The sequence below is a fragment of the Vespa velutina genome, chromosome 23 (assembly GCF_912470025.1).
Source record: "Vespa velutina chromosome 23, iVesVel2.1, whole genome shotgun sequence".
Classification (NCBI taxonomy): Eukaryota; Metazoa; Arthropoda; class Insecta; order Hymenoptera; family Vespidae; genus Vespa; species Vespa velutina.
The window spans coordinates 1,057,501-1,080,381 of NC_062210.1; the positions used below are offsets into that span (position 1 = coordinate 1,057,501).

At 30.5% G+C, this 22,881-nt stretch overlaps 1 protein-coding gene and 1 long non-coding RNA gene across 3 annotated transcripts in view; one reads left to right on the forward strand and one right to left on the reverse strand.

The window, feature by feature from the left end:
- LOC124956711 overlaps window positions 1-22,881 on the reverse strand; it is a 338,980-nt gene that overhangs the window by 76,708 nt on the left and 239,391 nt on the right. The window lies entirely within an intron of this gene.
- Window positions 5,367-6,926, forward strand: LOC124956715. Its single transcript, XR_007103348.1, has 3 exons — window positions 5,367-5,695; window positions 6,377-6,463; window positions 6,552-6,926. It is a non-coding gene; the product is annotated as an uncharacterized LOC124956715 (long non-coding RNA).

Consider the following 22,881-nt stretch of genomic DNA (forward strand, 5'->3'; position numbering starts at 1 on the left):
CTGCCACGGGAGAATTTTATACAAGCTTTTATCCTATAGACCACAGTTATATTTGCCACTTTTCTACTAATAGTTTCGTTATACCATTTCGTTATACCATAAACGTATGGTATTAGTATTAATTTTTTTCTTTTTCTTTTTCTTTTATTTTTTATTTCTTTTTGTTTTTTTTTCCTCTTCCTTTTTTGTTTTCTTTTTTCTTTTTCTTCTTCTTCTCTTCTTTTAATTTACATAAGCTTTTTAATTCGTACTGACGGTCTTTAATTTTTATAGATTAGTTTTATATATATATATATTATATATCTAATTAATTCATAAAATTTAATAACTTTGATTCATCATTGATCATCACTATAGTTAGCATATTAATTTTCTCTCTTTCTCTTATTCAAACAAATGCATCAGTATGAAAAGTGATTATTAAACTCACTGACACGCGTTTACCTCGCTTAACATCATGATTTCATAGTGATTGCCTTTTCCTGTTTGTCGAATGACACGACTACAACTGTAAGAGAACGATGAAAACGAAACGACGACCGGTTGAAGAAAACCTTAATAAAGGAGTATTGTTCACACAAACTCACAAACACACACACACACACACTCACTCACAGAGATACACAGAGAGACACACAGGAAAAAGATTTTTGATGCCGTGCGTCCGTCCTATATTAAAGTTCTGCCATCTGCGACCAACCTCTTTTGTATATCTACATATTTATAAAATCATCGTTCATCGAAAACTTGGCAAAAGAATTCGCACGGCCTTATTCGCACGAGAATAATGAAAGTAATAACGGTCGAGACGGTTCGTATAGCGATATTTTAATGACTGGATCAACGCTAATTACCATCTCTTGCGCGCTATTATCACATGAAATTGTTTTCCGCTTGGTGTGCCGGTCTGTCGGTCGTTTGGTCGGTCGGTTGGTCGGTTGGTACTTTCGTTTAATAACGACGGCGAACGTCTGACTTATTTCTCAAGGACGATTATTTTTAACTGCAATAGTTTAACAAAGAAATAATGAAAGAATGTTAAATGCTTCTACGTATATAATTTCATAATTCATTAAGTATTCAATGTTTTTTTAATCGATATAATATAATTTTTCATTATATAATGTCTTTCGTTAATATTAATATATGTTAATATTAATATACAATGAAATACAATATATATGTATATATGTGTGTGTGTGTGTGTGTGTGTGTACGTATATATTATGTAGTGAATTAAATATTTCACTATACAATTTTTCATAATATTTAATATAATTATAACATTATATATTTCTTTATATAATTATTATTAATTATTAAATACCATGTAATAGAATAAAAATAGATAGAGTAGTACGATATTTTAATTCACAATTATTTATTTAGTTCTTTTTTTTTTTCTTTTTTTCCTGTAACGATAGACATTTCGATATTGTTTAAAATTTTATTTGAAGTATCAAAAAGGGAGGCTCGAGTGATTCATTTGAAAAAAAAAAATATATATAATGTTAAGAAAAAGAAATGTTTCTTTTCCAAAATAAAATGATAATCTTAGAATTATCAATCTCTCTTTTCCTCTCTCTCTCTCTCTCTCTCTCTCTCTACATATATAGATAGAGAGAGAGAGAGAGAGAGAAAGAGAGAGGAGAGAGAGAAGAAAAAGAGAGAAGAAATAAAAAAAAAAAAAATAAATAAAAAGAATAAAGATAGATGTGACAGAACGATAAAGAATCGTTTTCCATGATCATAGGATAAGGAAAAAGAAGAGAGTTCTTTGGTATACTCGATACTTCGAGAATTATCCACTGGCCTTATCCACTAGACCTTATTCAAGGGACACATATCCACAGATATCCTCACACGCATATATATACAAACGTATACACACACACAAACACACACACACACACAAATACATACTCACTCCTCACACATACTTCCCTCACGTCGCTCGTGGGAATCTATCGACGATCTCCGTTCGTTGAAACCGAATACATGTTCTCGCGGTCTCCGCACACTAGTCTCTCCCTTCCGGTGGGAGGAATTGTATCCTATTCGCCCAGGAGCGTTCGACTTTGAAAAAACAAATAAAAATAAAAATAAAAATAAAAAAAAAAAAAAAAAAAAGAGAAGAAAGAAAGAAAGAAAGAAAGAAACAAAAAGAAAAAAGAAGCAAAAAAGAGAGAAAACAAAGAACAAATAAGAGAAGAAAATTCACGCCAGATGACTCTTCTTCCTCCTTTTTTATTTATTTATTTATTTTCTTCTTTTTTCTTTTTTTCTTTTTTTCTTTTTTCTTTTTTCTTTTTTTTTTTTAAATTCTTACGACCACTTCGTGAATTATAGCTATTTCTTTCTTCTCTCTCTCTCTCTCTCTTTCTTTCTCACACATGAATACACACATACACATACACGCACACACACGCACATACACACACACACACACACACTCGGCATATAGTTTGCCATTCGTATAATATATTGCGAAAATCAAACAGGACTGACAGGCCTGTTGGCTAGACAAAAGGCGCCATCGGCTGAACGTAAATCAACTTAGGAGTCCGAGCCTTCCTTCTCTCAGCCCTTACACCCTCTTCCTCCACCCTTCCCTTCCTCCTCTCTCTCTCTCTCTCACTCTCTCTCTCTCTCTCTCTCTCTCTCTCTTTCTATCTCTCTCTATCTTTTACTCTCTCACTCTCGAGGGTCAAAGCAAAACGTCAGCTCCCTCCTTCTATACTTCCACCTCTCACTGTCTAACGTCGGAGACCTTTAAGGAGACCACACACCGAGAACTCCAAAGAACCGTTGAACACGGTGACATGGAAACCCCTCGAGAAATCACCGTAGGACGCCACGTCGAGTGTTTACGGACCGGTCCACGATGAAAACCGACATCAAGTACCTGCTACTCTCTGGATCTATCTATCGCTATCTCTCTATCTATTCTAACATTTCTAACTACATTATCTTTTCATTATTTATCCCTCCTTATCAATTTATTCAACGAAATTCCTTTTTCTTTTTCCCACGTTTAATTTCATTATCCTGGCAATATTAAAAGCATTTATTCACTTACTTCCTTTCTTTTTTTTCTTTTTTTTTTTTTTTTTCTATCTCCCTTAGACTTAAATATTTTATATCATCTTTGTCTATATTTGTTTCGAACTTGTGAAATGACAATTAACAAAAATTTTTTTATGATTTATTATAAAATATCTTTCAATAATATCGAAATATGATAAATAGTTCGAACGCACGTACGCATGAATCGTTATATTACATTACATTACTTTACTTTACTTACATACTAACTTCTTGTTGATCTATGCAAGAAATATATAAGACCGTGATCGTCGATGATTCAGAAAGAGCGTAGACATCAATCACTGTCAATGACCGAGATAGACAACGAGTATTTATTCAACGCGAAACACACCATTTAATATTTTTAGTTGAAAGGAATGTTAACTTACTTCTCTTTTTCTCCTTTTCTTTTTTGCTCTTTTCTCCTTTTCTTTTCTTTTTTCGCTTTTAATTATCCATAAGAGTAATATCCAAACGGTCGGGGCGGAGTAGTGGGGGGGGGAGGGGGTTGGGATACGGGTAGGGGGGAGGGGGCGATTGGAAATTTTTCAAGATCCGATCTTCCACGAACACAACATGGTTTCTTTCTCGTTGTTTCTTCTTTCTCTTTTCTTATTTCACGTTAAAACTTATCTCATTTTAAACAACGCTTTTAATATCTTTCAATAATATCTTAAAAACGACGCGAATAAATATCACAAAGAAGATAATAATAAAGTCATTATTATATTATGTTTATAAAGAGATAAAAATTTTCTATTATATCGTTTCGATTAATTTAACGAAACGAACGATCATATATCGTTATGGTATTTAAAAAAAATGTATCATTACTACACGATCTATGGGATTTTCGAACGTTCCTTTACCGGTTTTACCAAGCTCGTATCACAAGTTCGCGTCGCTTCGCCCGAACGATTCCGGCTTCACTCACGTTTGGATGCTGCGGCAGAGAAGGACTCACTGCCGCCTTGGACCGATCTCGGGTTAAGACGTACCTACACCAAGGAGAGCCACGCGCCCCTCCTCCTCCCCCTCCTCCTCCTCCTCCTCCTCCTCCTCCTCCTCCTCCTCTTCCTCTTTCTAACCTCTCTACCACCTCCTACCTGCTCTCTCACTGCCACCCGTCGAACGTTGCACTCTCACACCTTCGATTTCCAAAACTTTTTTTCTTGACTTCCTCTTTTTCTTTCTCTCTCTCTCTCTCTCTCTCTCTCTCTCTCTGTCTCTTTCTTTCTCTCTCTTTTGGATTTTTCTTCTTTGATTTTATTTATAATAAAAGTATTGGATTTTTATTCACATAGTATATATGTATACATTTATATTATGTATCACGAAATTATTTTTCGAATTTATACCCAAATATACAACTTCATTCGATTTTATAATACGTCGACTTTATAATACCTTTTTCTTTTTTGATTTTTATTTGTTGATCAATTCGTATACTCTAAATATCGATTATACATGTTGTACAATATATAGACAATGAACAATGAATTTTTTATATAATGAATGAACGTAGAATGAATTTTTCTTTCAAATTCCACGTGACATCATTTCGTTCAATTTTTTCATACTAAAATTGTTTAATACCGTTTATTTCATTAATAAATTTGTTTCCTAAGAATCTCGATTAATGTATCTTTTATGTTATTTTTTGGTTTTTTTTTCCGGATCTATTATTGTTTTCTATTCATTTTGTTTATGAATCTATTTCTTTTTCTTTTAGAATTTAGATTATATGAACATATATATATATATATATATATATATATATATATATATATATATATGTATATATATTTTATAATGATTTTCTTTTCAAGTACCTTGCAAAGAATTATATGGTATTTAATTATATGGTACTTAAATTCTTCTATTATGTTTCTTTTTTTTTTTTAAGTTTTACTTTCTAAACGAGATTGTTTCCAAAGAATCTCAATAGTATTTGTTATACATGTACAATATATAGAGATATATATATAATAATTTTTTATTCAAATTTTCTCGTATTCAGTATTTGTCTATAATTCTAATGTTTTTACAGAAGGTCATAAAATACAAAGAATAATAACACATCGATGTTATTCAAGGAATGCCTTATTTAGCGCGCTTCATGATCGTTCCGTACGATGCACAGTTACGCACGTTGAAAATTATGTAAGCTCGCATAAAAGTTTATCCCCTTATCTCGAATAGTTCTAAAGAGAATTGTGTAACGGCCGGGATTTAACCAAGTCCATATACATAAACGACGTTCGTCGTATAAAAACCGGTTCTTTAGTGATATCGCGTCGGTGTATACACGTACGACAACGACGACATACAAAATTGTATTTGAAATTGTTATAAGATGAGAAAGTGTAAAATCCATGGGTTTTAATTCATTTCGCACATTGATTTTACATATCTATATATATATATATATGTGTATGTGTGTGTGTGTCAATGTGTGTGTGTGTAAATTTATAAATTCCTAAGTTCTAAATTAACATTTTATTTTCCCCTTCAATATTGTTACTTAGCATTAGTAATATTGAAACAATTAACGTCGTACTTAATTATCGATATAACTATTATAAACTTATATAAACTTATCAACGTAGTAAGTAAATAATAGTAAATTCAAAAATTTCACACGCCTAATGATTTTCTCTTTTAAATTGTACAAAAGAATTATCTTTTATTATCTATCGAGGATAGATACAATTGTTTATCTATTTTTTTCCTTTTTCTTCTTCTTTTCTTATCTTTTTTTCTTTTTTCTTTCGACCTGTTTCTCATATTACAAAAAAAAAAATAACAAAAAAAAGAAAACAATTGTTAAATAATTCAAACTTAAAAACGTAAAAAATATCTATAAAACGAAAGATCTTTTCTTTTAGATCACATTCATAATAGATCATCATTTGTTTTTCATATATCAAGGATAATGGAATTATATTTTTCGAGAATGAATATAGATCTTTATCCCTTTACTTTTCATCGTAATGTTATTGATAAAATAATCCGACAAAAATAATTTCCTAGTATCGTCGATCGTAGAACAAGTATCGATAGATTAATGATCGATCGAGTGACATAACGAAAATTAACAAATCGTTCGCTCGTAAATCAAAAAGAAAATAATTATTTTCATACTACGATTCTGTAGTCTTCAAAAAGGAGCAAAAAACAAAACAAAAAAAAAAGAGGAAGAGAAAGAGAAGAGAAAAAGAAAAAAGAAAGAGAAAAAGAGAAATAAATAAAAAAAAAGATAAAAGATAAAAGATAAGATCTTTCACAGCTACGAATCCCCGTGAAATTTATTCCCATTGAGGAGTTTAAGGCACAACGGAATATAGCGGCACAATGAATGAGCTGAAAGAAGAAGGTTATATATATATATATATATATATATATATATATATATATATGCATATATGTGTGTATGTGTGTATCTGTGTGTCTGTGTGTTTCAGGACTTAGAGCTACGCCCGTGTCCGAGACTTGCATACTTAATGACACGACTGGACCCACTCGAGTTATTTCCTGTAATAAGAATCTTCGTCCATCGACGTGTACCTTTAACGAGTACAAGAAGAGAGAGAGAGAGAGAGAGAGAGAGAGAGAGAGAGAGAGAGAGAGAGAGAGAGAGAGAGAAAGAGAGAGAAAGATAGAAAGAGATAGAGAGAGAAAGAGAGAGAGAGAGAGAGAGAGAGAGGGCGGAAAGGAAATTATACGATTCGCGTCATTAATCGGATCATTTAGTAAAAGAAAAAAAAATCGATCCACTGATCGTACCTATAATCATGTTGGCAAATGTCTCCGGTATTGCAGCGAAAAAGAAAAAAAAAGGAGGGGGGGTTGGGTGGGGGGAAAAAACAAAAACCAAAAGAAAGAAAGAATACGTTACGATACGCTTTAATAATTTTAACTCTTTGAAAATTTCGAAAAGGTAAAGACGTTTTAACGTCGATGGATTTTAATTGGCTGTCAAACGAAACGAAATCGACTCGATAAGGATAAATCTTATGTCGTTTGTATCTTTTATTAATGTCTATAAGATATTTCTTGTTTCGAGATAAGACATTATGATTTAATATTTTACACGACAATCGTGATATTCGCGTATCGCGCATATACGTCATTATTTTTCTTCACTCGTCACGATATATTTAATAACAATAAGAAAATAAAGAGTATATTTTCGATCGACAGTTATCCTTAAAAAAAAAAAAAAAGTGCAAAATACATTTTCATCTTGCTAATATTACGAAGATAAAAAATTATTACTCTAAGAGATTTTTTTCGTATCCATACGATATTTCGCTGGAAATAAGAGACACGAAGAAAAACAAAAAAAAAAAAAAAACAAAAAAAAAGACAGAAAAGAAATATTCAATTTAAATTAATAACTTATCGTACGCTCGTGTGACACGAGCATAAGTTATTTTTCATTCTTATCGGTGCATAATGATAATAAGAAAAAAAAAAATAAAATAAAATAAATTAAAATAAATAAAAGAAAGAATATTTCCCGTATTCCTGTTATGGCAGGTTTCAAAGATTAATAATAATAATAAAAATAATAACAACAACAACGATAATAATAAAAAAAAAAATAGAATGTATTGCAGCGATTAAATGAGAATAATATAATAGGAAAAAAGAAAACAGAAAAAAAAAACAGAAAAAAAAAACAAAGAAAAAGAAAATTCAAAGATAATAATAATAATTATATGATTTAGATCGGCGTTGAACGGACGTTTGTTTGAATCGTTTTCTATACGTCAGAACGACACCAGTGTGGTTTGGATTCGGTGGAATGTACGCTTAAGAGAACGAAGGACGAAGAAAAAGAAGAAGAGAAGGGAGGCAAGTTAGATGGTGTGTATCGCGCTTTACCGAGTAGTCGTTAAGTATACCTGGTCTCAACTGGATAACCCGTGCGTGTATTTACGCACATACACGTGGACAATGCAACGACGTATTCGCTTACGCACGGAGATCGCAATTAGCATACCAGGGCGTTCCAAGAAGCAGTGCATGCACCAAGTTATGCCTCCGTTGAGACTGCTTCGAGAAACCTGGAAGCGCGCGCGAGGGTGATTCGCTCATGCGATTTACTCGTCGTTTCGTCTCCTTGGCATTCTACTCATCCTCCACATCCTTCTCATCCTTCTCATTCTCCTCATTCTCCTCATTCTACTCCTCTACTTCACTTTCTTCTTCTTCTTCTTCTTCTTCTTCTTCTTCTTCTTCTCCTTCTTCTTCTCCTTCTTCTTCTCCTTCTTCTTCTTCTTCTCCTTCTTCTTCTTCTTCTTCTTCTTCTTCTCCTTCTTCTTCTTCTTCTTCTTCTTCTTCTTCTCCTTCTTCTTCTTCTTCTTCTTCTTCTTCTTTTTCTTCTTCTTCTTCTTCTTCTTCTTCTTCTTCTTCTTCTTCTTCTTCTTCCTCCTCCTCTTCCTCTTCCTCTTCCTCTTCCACCTAACAAATCTTCAGGGAGAGAAATTTCTTATTCTTATTCTTATTTTTAATCTTATTTTTATTTGTACTTTACTCTTATTCTCAGCCTTACTCTTACTCTTACTCTTATTTTTAATATTACTCTTACTCTTATCCTTATCCTTATCCTTACTCTTACTCTTAGCCTTACTCTTATTCCTATTCTTAATCTTACTCTTCCTCTTACTCTTACTATTACCCTTACTCTTACCATTGCCCTTACTCTTACTCTTATTTTTACTCTTACTCTTACTATCATCATCAGGCTTACTCTTACCCTTACTCTTACCATTACTCTTAACCTTACTCTTATTTTTAATCTTAAGATTACTCTTACTCTTACCTTTACGCTTGCTATTATTCTTAATCTTAAGCTTACTCTTGCTCTTACTCTTATTCTTGTTCCTTTTGTTTTTTTTTTACTTTTCACACTTTCGTTCTTTTTGTTTTTTAGTTTAATTTAATTTAATTTTTGTTTAATCATTCTTGTTTGATTTCAACCTGTCACTTTCTCTTATATCTTGGAAAATATAATGGCGTTGCGACGAAAGTTTTCACTTTAAGTTTTCTTTTCTTTTCTTCTTTCTTTTTTGTTCTTGTTTTTTTTTTTCTAATCAATTATTCTCTTGAGATTAGAGAAAGAGAGAAACTTTTCTTTTATGCTAATTTCTTTATTTTTTCTTTTTGTCTTCTTTTCCACACTTTACTTGAAATCAAATGTAAGAACTTTTTTATGATCTAAAAGAGAAAAAAGAAAAGAGGAGGAGAAAGGAAAAAGAAAAATTAGGTGAAAAGGTCGATAAAGAGTAATACAATTTTTAAGTGATTTTAAAAACTTTTAACCCCTCCTGTATGTGGATAAAGTATTGCTTGTACATTTTCAAACGAATCAGGCTGATTAAATCAACTGTGCAAGAAAGTATTAGAAATTAGATACATTTATTCATCCATGGTAAGATATAGTGAACACTATTCAAACGAATCTGATCGAACAAGTCAAGACTATTAAAAAAAAAAAGAAAGAAAAGAATAGAAAAAAAAGTTTTACAAGTTAGAAATTAGATGCATTCGTTATTAATATGTTGCTTAATGCAAACAATAAAAAAAACGTAGTTAGGTATGAAAACGAGAAGAAAAAAAAACTAGATTCTATATGATAATCATTCTGTAGCATTTATAATAGATTCTAATAAACATGATGTCACTTTTTGTCTAAATATTTTCCAACGATTAGACATTTTTTGTTATGATAATTGAAAATTGATATTTTTATCACTTTCTTTCTTTTCCTCTTTCTCTTTGTCTTTGTGTAAGATAGAATAAAATTGTTTCCAATATTTTCTTTAAAATCCTCATTTCTTTCGTTTCAAGTTATCTATTATTTTTAACTGCATTTGATTTTTGGCATGTTTGATAAAAAAAGAGAAAAAGAACAAAGTATTCATTATATATACATATACATACATATATACATATACTAGATCTGAAGATCTGAAGATAAATTCAATGAAAAAGATTGATAAATCACCATATCTAAAGCACAAGCAAGTTTATACTGGCCACCATAAATACTTATATAAATCAAGATCAATGGATAAAAGGATATAAGATATAAGATAATTATGATCATAAATGAAATCAGCGACATATATATACATATATATATATATATATATATATATATATATATATAAATTAAAAATTAAAAATTTCTATAAAGAATTGTCGAATATTTAAATTTTGATGAAATTGATTTATATAATTTATTATCGAATTAATTGCAAATATATTATATATTTCTCGATTAAAGTAAATTACTAAAAGTTTGAATTAGATAAAAAAAAAAAAAAAGAAAAAAAACAAAATTATAAACAATGACAAAAGTCGTAACTCGAATAAAATTATATTTATATCGACGACTTTTATATTCATTCCTAGAGATTAAAAAAAAAGAAAAAATACTAAAGTATGAATTTAAAAAGGAAAAAAAAAGAAAAATAATTATAAAAATCGACGAAGGCTCAGTAACTTGAATGAAATTATATTTATATCGATAACATTTATATCCTATCTCGGAGATTAAAACGAAAGAAAAATAAAATCAACAAGAACAAAAAAAGCAAAAATAAATTGGCGAAAGGAAAAAAAAAGAAGAAGAAGAAGAAGAAGAAAGAAATCGTAAGAAGCGACCATGGATCGCGCTTCATATTTATATCGATAACTTTTATATTCTATGCAAGGGATTGAAAAAAGGAAGAAAGGAGGAAAAAAAAAAGTAAAAACAAAGAAAAAAAAAAAAGAAGAAAAAGAAAAAGAAAACAAAACGTAGAACAAGAGAAAAAAAACTAATTGAAGATATAAAACTATTTGAGCGTATAAAAAATTTCTGAAGAATTTAATTGGCCATTAAAACGAACGAACGAATGAACGAACGAATACCATACTACGACATTAGAAACTCTTCTTCTTCGTCTCTCTAAAATAAAACTATTACACGTACATAGGTGTATTATAGAAAAATAATCCGGTTTGTTAATCGACCTCGTGGGGAGGGAAGTAATAAGAGGAGGAAGTCCAAGTCCGCTTTCGCGATCGCGTTCTCGATTAGTCGAACGATTCCACGACGTAAAGGGTGTTGCAAACGCGTGGCACGTTCGCGCGACAAAGTACTTTGCATACATTCATACATATACATATATATACACATATTCAGAGAGATAGCGAGAGAAAGAGAGAGAGAGAGAGAGAGAGACAAATATACACATATACAAATATATATATACTTATATAGTATATGTATGAATGTTGAATGGAAGCTATAACCTCGGTAATAAAAATCATTCGCACGCTCGCGTTATTCTTGTTCTGAAGAAGGAAATATATATATATATATATATATATATATATATATATATATATATATATATAGGGAGAGAGAGAGAGAGAGAGAGAAAGTTTCGTAATAAGTACGGATAGAGAGGAACGAGGGTATATAATTTATACGGGGTCTTAAGGGATTGCACAAGAATTGGCGTTAGTACAGACGGCAAACGGCGCCTCGTGATTCGACGTGGCTTATCGTCGCGGCGCGAAAGCGACGTCCGTCGTCCGACGTCTCGACGGGACAAAGGATCGACAAAGGATCGACAAAGGTCCGAGATCCAAGATCTCGAACAAAACCGGCGCTACGGACGAGCCTGGCGCCTCCGTGATCGTTACGCGGAGTCTCGCATGAAAATCATCGATAACGCGCAATCCAATGTCGGGTCACGAGTTTCTTATATACACACACACATGTATATATGTATATATATGAAATAGTAAATAGCTATGCTCAATACGATGACTCCTTCGAACAATTGTTTTTGTTCTTTTCTTTGTTTGTATTTTTTCTTCTTTCTTTCTCTCTTCTTCTTCATTTTCTCCATTGATCCTTTCGAAATATTTAAATAATTCATCATTTCCAGTTTATTTATTTATACGCTGACGATTATATGCAGAATGTATAAATAATAATAATAATAATAATAATAATTAAATAATGTAATTGTAATAAATACATTAATAATTAATACGATATAAATGATAATGCGCATTATATGTAAATGTTCAATGAAAGAATTAATTTGTAGATTTGTTAATAATGAATATAGACATGATGAAATAACAGGAAATAACGTTAAGAGATATCAAATGATAACAAAAAAATAATTCTAATCAAATGCCAAGTCGTATAATTATGATAATATTGAAATAATCCTACGAACGGAATGGTACAATATAGAAAAAAAAAAAAAAAAGAAAAAAAAGCCATAAGAAAAAATAATAAATATAACAAACTGATTTATAGTACATAATAAACAACGTGATATATAAAAACGTACGTAGAATGATCGATGAATGGAACAATCAAGCGAATAGAGAAAAATAATCAGAGAGAGAGAGAGAGAGAGAAAGAGAGAAAGGAAAGAAAAAGAGACAGACGAAAATATTCAAAGAAATAAGAGATAAAGAAATGACATTTTAGTTTTACATTTAAATATAACCACATTGTTATTACATTTTACACGATGTCGAATGTTTTTGGTAATTATGTCAATTTTATCAAGTGCAATCGTTGCAGCCTAACCACGATTCGATATTAAAGATCTACTTTCGCATATTCGAAACGCAAGATCGAGATCAATTTCCTTTCCCTTCTCCCCCCCTCCCTCCTTCCCCGGCCCACGCTCCCTTCTACCCTGTTATCCTCGTCCTCACGTAAAATTGCGAATATTTTTGAGAGTCCAACGATCAGATGATTCTCAAATATATACCACAAAATTCGTCTTAATAATTCAATCTTCACGTTGTTTCGAAAATTTGTCGATTCGCAAGATTGGTGGTTACTTTCGAATCTTCACGATCACTCGATTTCTTTTCGTATCGAATTACGTACCTATGTATCCACGCATAAGCGCTTACGTGTGTGTCTATTTATGTGTGTGTATGTGTGTATGCGTGTTTGTATGTATACGTGCATTGTCGTGGGAAGTTAAAATTTGTAAAATAAATTATCTCGTTACGGAGGGAAAAGGAAAAGTATTTCGTTACGTGAAACATTAAAAATTCATTTAAAGGGACGAATTTTAGATTTATATTTTTTCATACAACTTACATAAATCATGATTCTTTTTCTTTTGTTTATTATGATATTTTAATTTTCTCTCTTGATTCGTTATTGTAAAATTGTAAAATAATCTGTAAAATAATCATACTTAATAGTGTCCTTTTCTTTTGTATTTTTTTTTTTTCTTTTTTTTTTTTCATATACCAATATCTGTCAAATTGATACATTATAGAGATAAAACAATTGATACATTGTACGATAAAAACAGATCGATATTTTTAAATTGTTATCGATGTAATTTTTAAAGAATAATTTTTTTCCGTTCATTATCAATGATAATAATACAACGGAAGAGTTTGGTCTGACGTAAAATTAAAATTAAAATTAAAATTAAAATTAAAATTAAAATTAAAATTAAAAAAAAGAAAGGAAAAGAAGATCGAAAATATAATATAAATATAACGAAATGGCGTAATAATAACGTGCTTTCGACGGATAAAATAATGACGATCGATGAATTTTAAGAAGAAAGAACAGGTGTTTTGGGTGTATATGTGTGTGTGTGTGTGTGTGTGTGTATTGGAATACGATAACCTGTTTCACGAGACGACGAGAAAGAACGACAATCCATACGGGTAATGCGATCGCAGATTTGAGATATCAATGTGTCACAATATTTGTACACGAAACGCTTTAAATCTTTCGGCTTAGAAACAAGTTCGCTTAGCAAGTCGCCGTATACGTCTAAAGTAAACTGTTATTATCGCGAAAGACAGCCACGCGTCTTGCCGTCGATCATGCCAAGCATTGATCGATCGAAGCTCGCTCAAAAACCGGACGTCCGAGATATCGATCTTTCGTTGGACTGGCTTGGACCGTGCGCTAACGTTGATTTTCCTGCTTTCAGTAAATTAATAAGTAGTATATTAATTTTGCATTTTTCATATATATATATATATATATACATATATATTTATATATGTATGTATGTATATAGGTATGTGAAAGTGATATATATTATATCACTTTCTAATATTTTTCTTGCATTTTTATTATTTAATTTGCAATTTGTATTATATTTTCATCTTTCATAATTACATAATAAATATGTCTATATAAATATGTTTATATATAATCGTTTCGTTATTATTTAATTTTAATAATAAAATATATTTATCACAAAGAAATATTGATTAATACATCGTATAAGAAAATAGATTATATCTTCAAATACGTTCCATCTTAACTTTAAATATTATATTTTATATTTTTTAATATTAAATATACATTATATCTATTTCATCATTAGAAAATGATATTCATTAAAACAGTCATTCCCCTAGCATTAATTTACATGTAATTCGATGTTGTCGTTACGATCGGAGTGACGAAAGTTTCAACGATACCTGACGTCATCTAACTCTAATACAATAACCTAATCCTCGATCGATCTCTCTCTCTCTCTCTCTCTCTCTCTCTCTCGCTCTCTCTCTCTTTTTTTTCGGAAGAAGAGAGCGAAAGATAAAGAAAGAAAGGAAGAGAGAGAGAGAGAGAGAGAGAGAGAGAGTGAGATGAATATAACGAGGCGAATTCTCACAACGTGCGAGATGGGCGAGGCTAAAAAGATAGTGCACGATATACTTCATCCTTCGGGACATGCTTAGAAAATGATCTTATTTGAAGGCGGCTAACGTTGGTGGAGTAAGTAACGTTTTGCTTCATGGTGCGATATCAGCCGGAGATTATAACGTGTGCAACGTGCCGCCAGAAGATGGTGTTAAGATTACGAGAAGGTGTGGACCGTGCATCATACAAATATTTACACGGCGCGTAGCAGTGTTCATGTAAGATCTACAGGATGTTTCCAATATGGATGACCACCAATTCCTTTGGTATGCATTCCGATCATTTCAAGAAACCTTGATAAGCTCGTAGAAACACGAATTAGTTATATATCTTTTAATGCATCTTAAATAAATTATAATGTATGGTATGAGAGTTAGATGATTCGAAGGATTAGGAACGATTATATCTCGAATTTGATTAGACATAGAATAATATTGTTAAAGGAATGATTGATTTAAATGGCATATATGGCTCTTTTCGTAAGTGCAACGATGCGTTCGAAAATATCCAAATGCTATAGATTTTTCTTTCTCTCATTTTTTCTTCTTCTGTTTTTTTTCTCCTCTGTTTTCTTTTTTTTTTTTTTGTGGAAATATATTCTCGACAAAAATGATAATTTCGTGAAATGTTCTTTTTTTTTTTCTCGATCAAAGTTAGAAAAAAATAAGGGAAACGTTGAATGGTACTGTGTAATATATTATTCTACGAGTTCATTCTCTTTATAAGTGCAACGATGCACTTGAAAAATGCAAATGCAATATATTTTTTTTTTTTCTTTTGGATTGAAATTAAAAGAAGAAATGACGAACGATTCTACTGTGAATGAAATTTTTGATATTATATCGTATTTTAAATATGAATTTGGATGTAAAATATTTAGTTAAATTAAAATTATATTTAATCGTTTCATACCAATTGGATAATATATTATATATTAAATATATATATATTAAAATTTTTATAGTAAATAATAAACAATATTGTATTCAATATTTTTTGCTATATAGTTTCAATGTACATATTTAATATGTAATATTTCATACTATACCATTCATTTGATATAATAAGTAAATAAGTAAACGAATAAATAAGTAAATAAATAATAAAGCTCCATATATAAATTTAAATTGTCACAAGACAAGTTGATTTATTTCATTGAATAAAATATAAAAAAGATTTCAAAATTTATTATCAATCGTTTGTTCGACTATTAGAATTGAATATTTATATCTCTCGATCAATTGTATCTTCGAATTTATTCAAATTAATTGATTGACCAATAAATACCGTCGAGAATTTTATTATTTCATATTTGAATAAACAACATAGTATTTTTTATTAAAAATTTAAAAAAAAACAAAATTTCGACATGATATATACAAATGATTTTTCTCAATGTGATCTTATTTGCACTTTTAATTCGAATGAAAATATTAAGATTAAATAAGATTAAATAAAATAACGATGGTTTCTCGTATTAATTGCCATAAATCTTAAATAACGTTCGTAAGATAATCATATTTAAGATATGAAACTTGTCCAAAAAAAAGGAGAAAAAATTCCTTTTTTCTGTTTTTTTTTTCTTGCGTAAATCCAATTTTTTCGAAAAATATATTATATTACGTATTACGATCTTAATATATATACATATATATATATATATATATTATATTATTATTATATAAATTTATTATTATTATATTATATTAATATATATATATATATATATATAGTTATAAATATAACCAATTGAAATTTCCTTGTTATATATCTTAAATAAATATTTTTCAAAATTTTCTTCATTATCTAGCACATATATATATGTGGATGTATATTTTATATTTCAAGTAAAGTGATCAATACTTTGAAACATCCTGTATAGATATAATATGTAATGTATATCTACGTGCAAAGTAGGTACATACTTTGCAACAGAGTCGGAACGAGTCAGTACTGTAAGTTTAAGCGAGATGGTAGCGAACGTGATCCATGAATCGTGTCGTTCCCTTCTAGGACGAAGCCATGTTGTCGGCTTTCCTTGCTTATGATCTATATAACATCGGACTATATGTTCTCGTTTACCATTGCTTTAACTCCTTCGTCTTTCTGTCCGCATGGAAAGTTTTACTTTAAAAGAGATCGTAGGTGATAAATATTTGAGATTAGGACACATAACTCTCTCTTTCTCTCTCTCTCTCTCTCTCTCTCTCTCTCATTCTCCCCCCCTCTCTCTCTCTCTCTCTCTCATTCTCTTTTTCAATGAATTTTAAATAAATCAAGAAACATTTGGTATTTTATATGATTAATATTTTACATAAGAGAAATACACGTCATTATCTTAATTCACTTATTAATAAGACCGAATTAAAAGATCTACGTGAACGATAATGATACTATCGTATATTAGTTATAACAACTCATATCACCTCGTTTACGTCTAATTGCCAAGTTTAATCGGACGTGCGAACCAGCGAACCGTGCCTCCGCGATTATCACAATTAACGAACGATTACGTTGTTGCTATTGGATAATTCACTTTCTAGTTGTTAACTCATCCGAGAATTAATCTCTTTGATATATATTTTTCTTTTCTTTTTAACGTAAAAGTTATTTACTTTACGTTCTTTTTCTTTTTTTTTTTTCTTTCTTTTTATTTTTTTTGGTTCTTCTTTTCTTTTCTATCTTCATTTATCTCTTATCAGATAGAATAAGATCGCGTTATTACATTGAAAATAATTCGTTCTTTTAGTCGTGTACTCATCGTTTAAAAAAAAAAAAAAAAAGAAAAAAGGAAAAAGAAAAAAAAAGTGTTCTTCTGATCAGAACGATCAGATATTCACAAGCGTTTAATTCATATTTCTTTTATGATAATCTTAGTCCTCTTTTTATATTTTCCTTTAATATCTATACCTATAATTCTTAACTTTTTAAAACTTTTTCGTAGAATCCTCGTCGCTCTTAGCTCCGCCCCTTATATCTTTTATTTTCCGATAAATTCACTTTTAAAATCATTCGTAACGTCGTTCAATGGCGTTAAAGGATTAAATCATTGCAAGTATAAATTTCGAAGTCGGTTGATACGACCCAATAACGTGGGAACTCGCGCGTAAACCGGACTCTCCAAGAGCGATTCAATTAGTAGTAATTGGCAAATTACAGTTCCCCCGTAGATTTTCTATGGCGTTGATATTGCCACGAAACGATAGCTCGCGTTCACGATCGGATTCATGCTACTTGAAAAGCTTCCGTGAGATTACCGCATTTTTCTCATCCTATTCCCTTGCCATTTTATAAAGGGCCCCTTTCATAATGATCATTCTAACTATTACGTTGGAACGAAGATCAACTGATATAATATAGTTGTTTAACTCGTATCAAGAGTTATGCTCAAACGTGAGCTATCTATTTAAATAGAATATCTCGTTGTTACATTTATGCTTGTTACACGCGTTAACATGACGATCATTTTAATCATTTGAATTTGAAAACGAAGATAATGTATAATAGATCGGATATATATATATATAATATGTTATAATATTAAGTATATTATTTATTAATATTAATAAATTATATATATATATGCATATAAGATAAATATTAATATATTATATATTATATATAATATATATATATTGTAACAAAAAGGAATATTTCAAAAAAATGACAAAAATTTAATTGAAAATAATTATAAATAAATAATACGATTAAACGATTTAAACGATTGCATAAACACGCAATTGTCCGCTTTCTCTTAAATCCATCTACTTTCTACCGTGCGTAATCGAAAAAACAATATAGAAAAAGATAAATAAATTTTTGAAAAGAGAATCGAATATAAAAATAAAAAAAAAAAAAAAAAACTAACAAAAAATAAAAGGAAGAATAAGAATGAAATGAAAAGAAAAAAGAAAAAAAAAGAAAAAAAGAAAAAAAAAAAAGAAAAAGAAGAAAAGACTCCATGCCGTCAGAGCTTAGAAGATTCATTAGCACAGAAATCCAATCGTTCGGTCTTCCATGCCACGTTAATCCCATCAGCTTGCAGTTTCGCTCTAATTACGCAAGACTGAGACACTCGATACTCATCCACTTCTTGTTTCAACCCTTGTACATACATAACCATACCTATGTATATACACACACACACACACACACACACACACACATATATATATATCTACGTAACGTTATTTCCATGTTGTACTTGAGGAAGACTCCTCCCTCTTCCTTCAAGCGAGTTCTCGCTGAGTGCCAGAGGGGATAATACTAGTGAGTCGAAGAGGTTCGCCTAATGGCGAACGCGTACCTCAACGTTTCTGTTACCCGATACTCACCAGTCACGCAATTGCGCCGTTTCTTTGCATGTATATATCCTGGCACATCGGTCAGTAAGTAAGCATCACTATATGAACCTTAGAAATCGTTTTCAAACGCGAACAAGAATTTGATTGTATAAAAGAAAAGAAACTTATTGTTCCATCAGTTTCTTAATCACTAATTTTCTCATTACCGACACCCCAACGTCAATTCACAATTCTTCGATAACGTATAAACGGCATTATCAAAGAGAATGATAATATATTGACAAACATATATAAAAAAAAAAAAACAAGGAAAAAAAGGATATCTTGATGTTAAAGATTTAACGATGTTCGATCATTTTAATTTGATACACTTAATGTTAAAAATCTATACAAGTTGGATCTATTTTAATTATTTCAATAAACTTGTAAGAATTTTAAAGGTTTTAATTTAAATTTAATGACTATAAGAATTTTAATTGTCTTCGTACGCATACACACACATACACATATGTATATATTAATTAAAATATTTATTATCTTTATATATATATATATACTTTTTTATTATCGGATACTTTAATAACTTATCTCTGTAATATGAACGATGATAATGATAAGCAATAAACGATATTAGAGACAAGGAATTTAGGGATTAGAGATTACAAAACTCGTCTCTCTTTTTTCATTTCCTTTCTTTTCCCATTCTTTCTTTCTTTCTTTATATTTATTGTACCTATCAAATTTACGGATATTACAGTAGTTCTCTATGTTATCGATGAAAATCACGAGATATCGTACGTATGCACGCACGTACGTACGTACCATATGTATGTACTCGAATCAGGCGAATGGATATAGTCACGCAGCTATAAATAGTAACTAATCCTACTAACCCTTTCTAAGAAGTACGGTAACAAATGTTAGGATTATCTATTCCAGCTGATTATTTTCTTTCCTTCTTTTTTTTTCCCCTATTTTTTTTAGATTAAAGAATAAGGATAAGTATTCAAAAATTTCGATATATTAAGAATAACTTTGTATCTTAAATTCGTTCATCCTGTCGTACGGTTACTTCCGCGTTAAAGGAAATTGAAAGTTCTTACCTAAGAGAACTTTGGTTTGGTTACTTAAAGGTATCGAACTAACTTTGCTAGCTAACTTTGCTAGCCAGCTAGCTAGCTAGCTACCCAGCAAAAGAGGAATAGTATCCTCGGAAAGGAGACTCAATGACCCGTGGACATCCTGGACCTTTTGTAGGGTCCTTCGTGGAAACGATAAAACGACCGACAACGTAGAAGAAAGAAATGAACAAGCGGCACTTCGTCGCCACTGAGTCAAGCGCCGCCAGGAAACGTTTTCCTTTATACCTATAAGGCGTTATGACACACCAAAGAAAGAGAAAGAGAGAGAAAGAGAGAGAGAGAATCTCTTCTCTAGCTTATTTGCATCCTACCTCTTGCATACGACAATGGTATTACATCGAGATTCATCACGACACTTGGAGAGAATTTAAATACACTTTTTCTGACTATTTTTTTCTTTTATTTATTTATTTATTTGTTTTTTTTTTTTTTTTCTTTTATTTGTTCGTTTTCTTTTTTTCCTTTTCAATTCGTTTCACAAAATTCGATCAATTCGATCAATTGATTTATAGATCCATTTTTAAATAATTCATTAATTTTTATTTCATTTAAATATTGTAATACCAAATTGAGATTCATCAGGATCATCTAACGAATTTAATTATCTTTCTTCTTTCTTTTTTGATTGATTGATTTATTTATTTTTTTTTTTCTTGTTTTATCTGCTTCATAAAATTCGATCAATTTGATCGATATTGAAAATATTTAATATAAAATCATTGGAGATGTGAGAGGACGTTCGTTTCATCACAACGTGCGTTAGAACGTGTTAACTTGTATCAAAAAAAAGAAAAAAAAGAAAAAAAAGAAAAAAAAAATATATATATATATCTTACCTTCGTATATATAAATTTATTCTAACAAAAGGGACAATCATGTTTAAAGAAAAGTCATTCGCATGATTTCGATTTACTACGTTTCTTTTCTCGGTCTGATCACGATTTAGCGTTTTCTCCCTTTTGTCCATCATGCGAATGAAAAGAAAGAATACTTTGCTATTACGATCATAGCCGTAATATCGCAAGGACAATACGAGTTACGTTTAACAATGAAAGCGCACGATCGTACGCACGCTCTCACAATGGATAGATAAGGAAGCGCTTGTAAAAGGAATACAATCTAGGATTGCTTACATACACATACAACATACATACGACATATATATATATATATATACATATATATATATATATATATATACATACATACGTACAACATACTTAACACGCACACACATACATACATATATAAATATATAAATATATATATATATATATATAAATATATGTATGTATGTATAAATAAATAAATAAATATATATATGTACATATATATATATATATATATACTTGGTTGATACGCGAGACAACGGATGAATGCGACGGCCGTTCGCAAAAGGGAAAAGTGTTCGCCTTCATTGGCGATGCCCAGCGCATCTCTTTATCTGATGGAAAGAAGCCGCCTCTCGAGACTTTTGCCCTCGTGCGAGATCGAGCTTGACTATTCGTGACTCATCGTACCCCCATCGAGATCGCTTTTAGAAACGCTCTTCGATGCTCTTCGTTCAATCGTAAATACGCTTTCGATGCTCTCTTCAATGATTCCGTGGAAAAAAAAAAAAGAAGAAAGAAGAAGAAGAAGAAGAAGCAATGAAAACGTCATGAAAGAAAGACAAAAAAGATCCCTTAATCCCTTAATACCTTAATACATCTTAATGATTTTTCAATCTACATACGATTTTCTGATATAAAGTTACGTATAGTTTTATTAATATTTTTTTTGATAATCGTATGGTTATTGATAAATTTATTAATATGTATTTTAATACTATATTATAGGTATGATAAATTTTTATTTAAAGCTACGAAGATTAAAATAAAAAATATTGTATATATATATATATACATTATGATTGTATCATAATATTACATAATAAATTACTAAAATAATATTATATCATATTAAGAATAAAAAAAAAGAAGATGTAAAATACATAATATACATAACAAATATATTACAAATTTTGTCATAATATTAATACGATGATGCAATGTGTCATGTAATAATGATAGAAAGAAAAAGAAAAAAAAACGAACGAACAAACAAACAAACGAAAAACAAAAAACGAGGAGGAAAGAAAAGGGAGAAAACGGAAAAGGAAAGAAAAAAGAAAATGAACTAAATAAAAATTAGCATTATAATCGTAATTACGTAAATGCATTAAAAGAAGGATAATTGAACGATACCTCGACGTTGTTCGTGTTCCACGAAGAACAAGCTCCTGAACTTAATGCGGCATAATCGATGGGCAGACCCGAGCCCTCTAATACGAAGCGGCCTCGAAAGCCGATAGTTAGTGGAAAGTGGAGATAAATGTAAAACGTGACGTGCTTTCGAACAGTCCGTCGTCGCAATGTAATTGGGCGCAAAAGTCGGTTACGAAGAGACGAAGACAACGAGACGAATTCTTTACGAGAGATGAAAGAAGGAACGTAGAAATGTCGCTCGAAACTCGAAAGTGCGTGTCGTTAAAACGGGCCTCGAAATTGGAGAAACTTCTACGCAATAAAAGTTGAACGAATGATTGAGAGAGAAAGAGAGAAAGAGAGAGAGATTGGAAATCAAA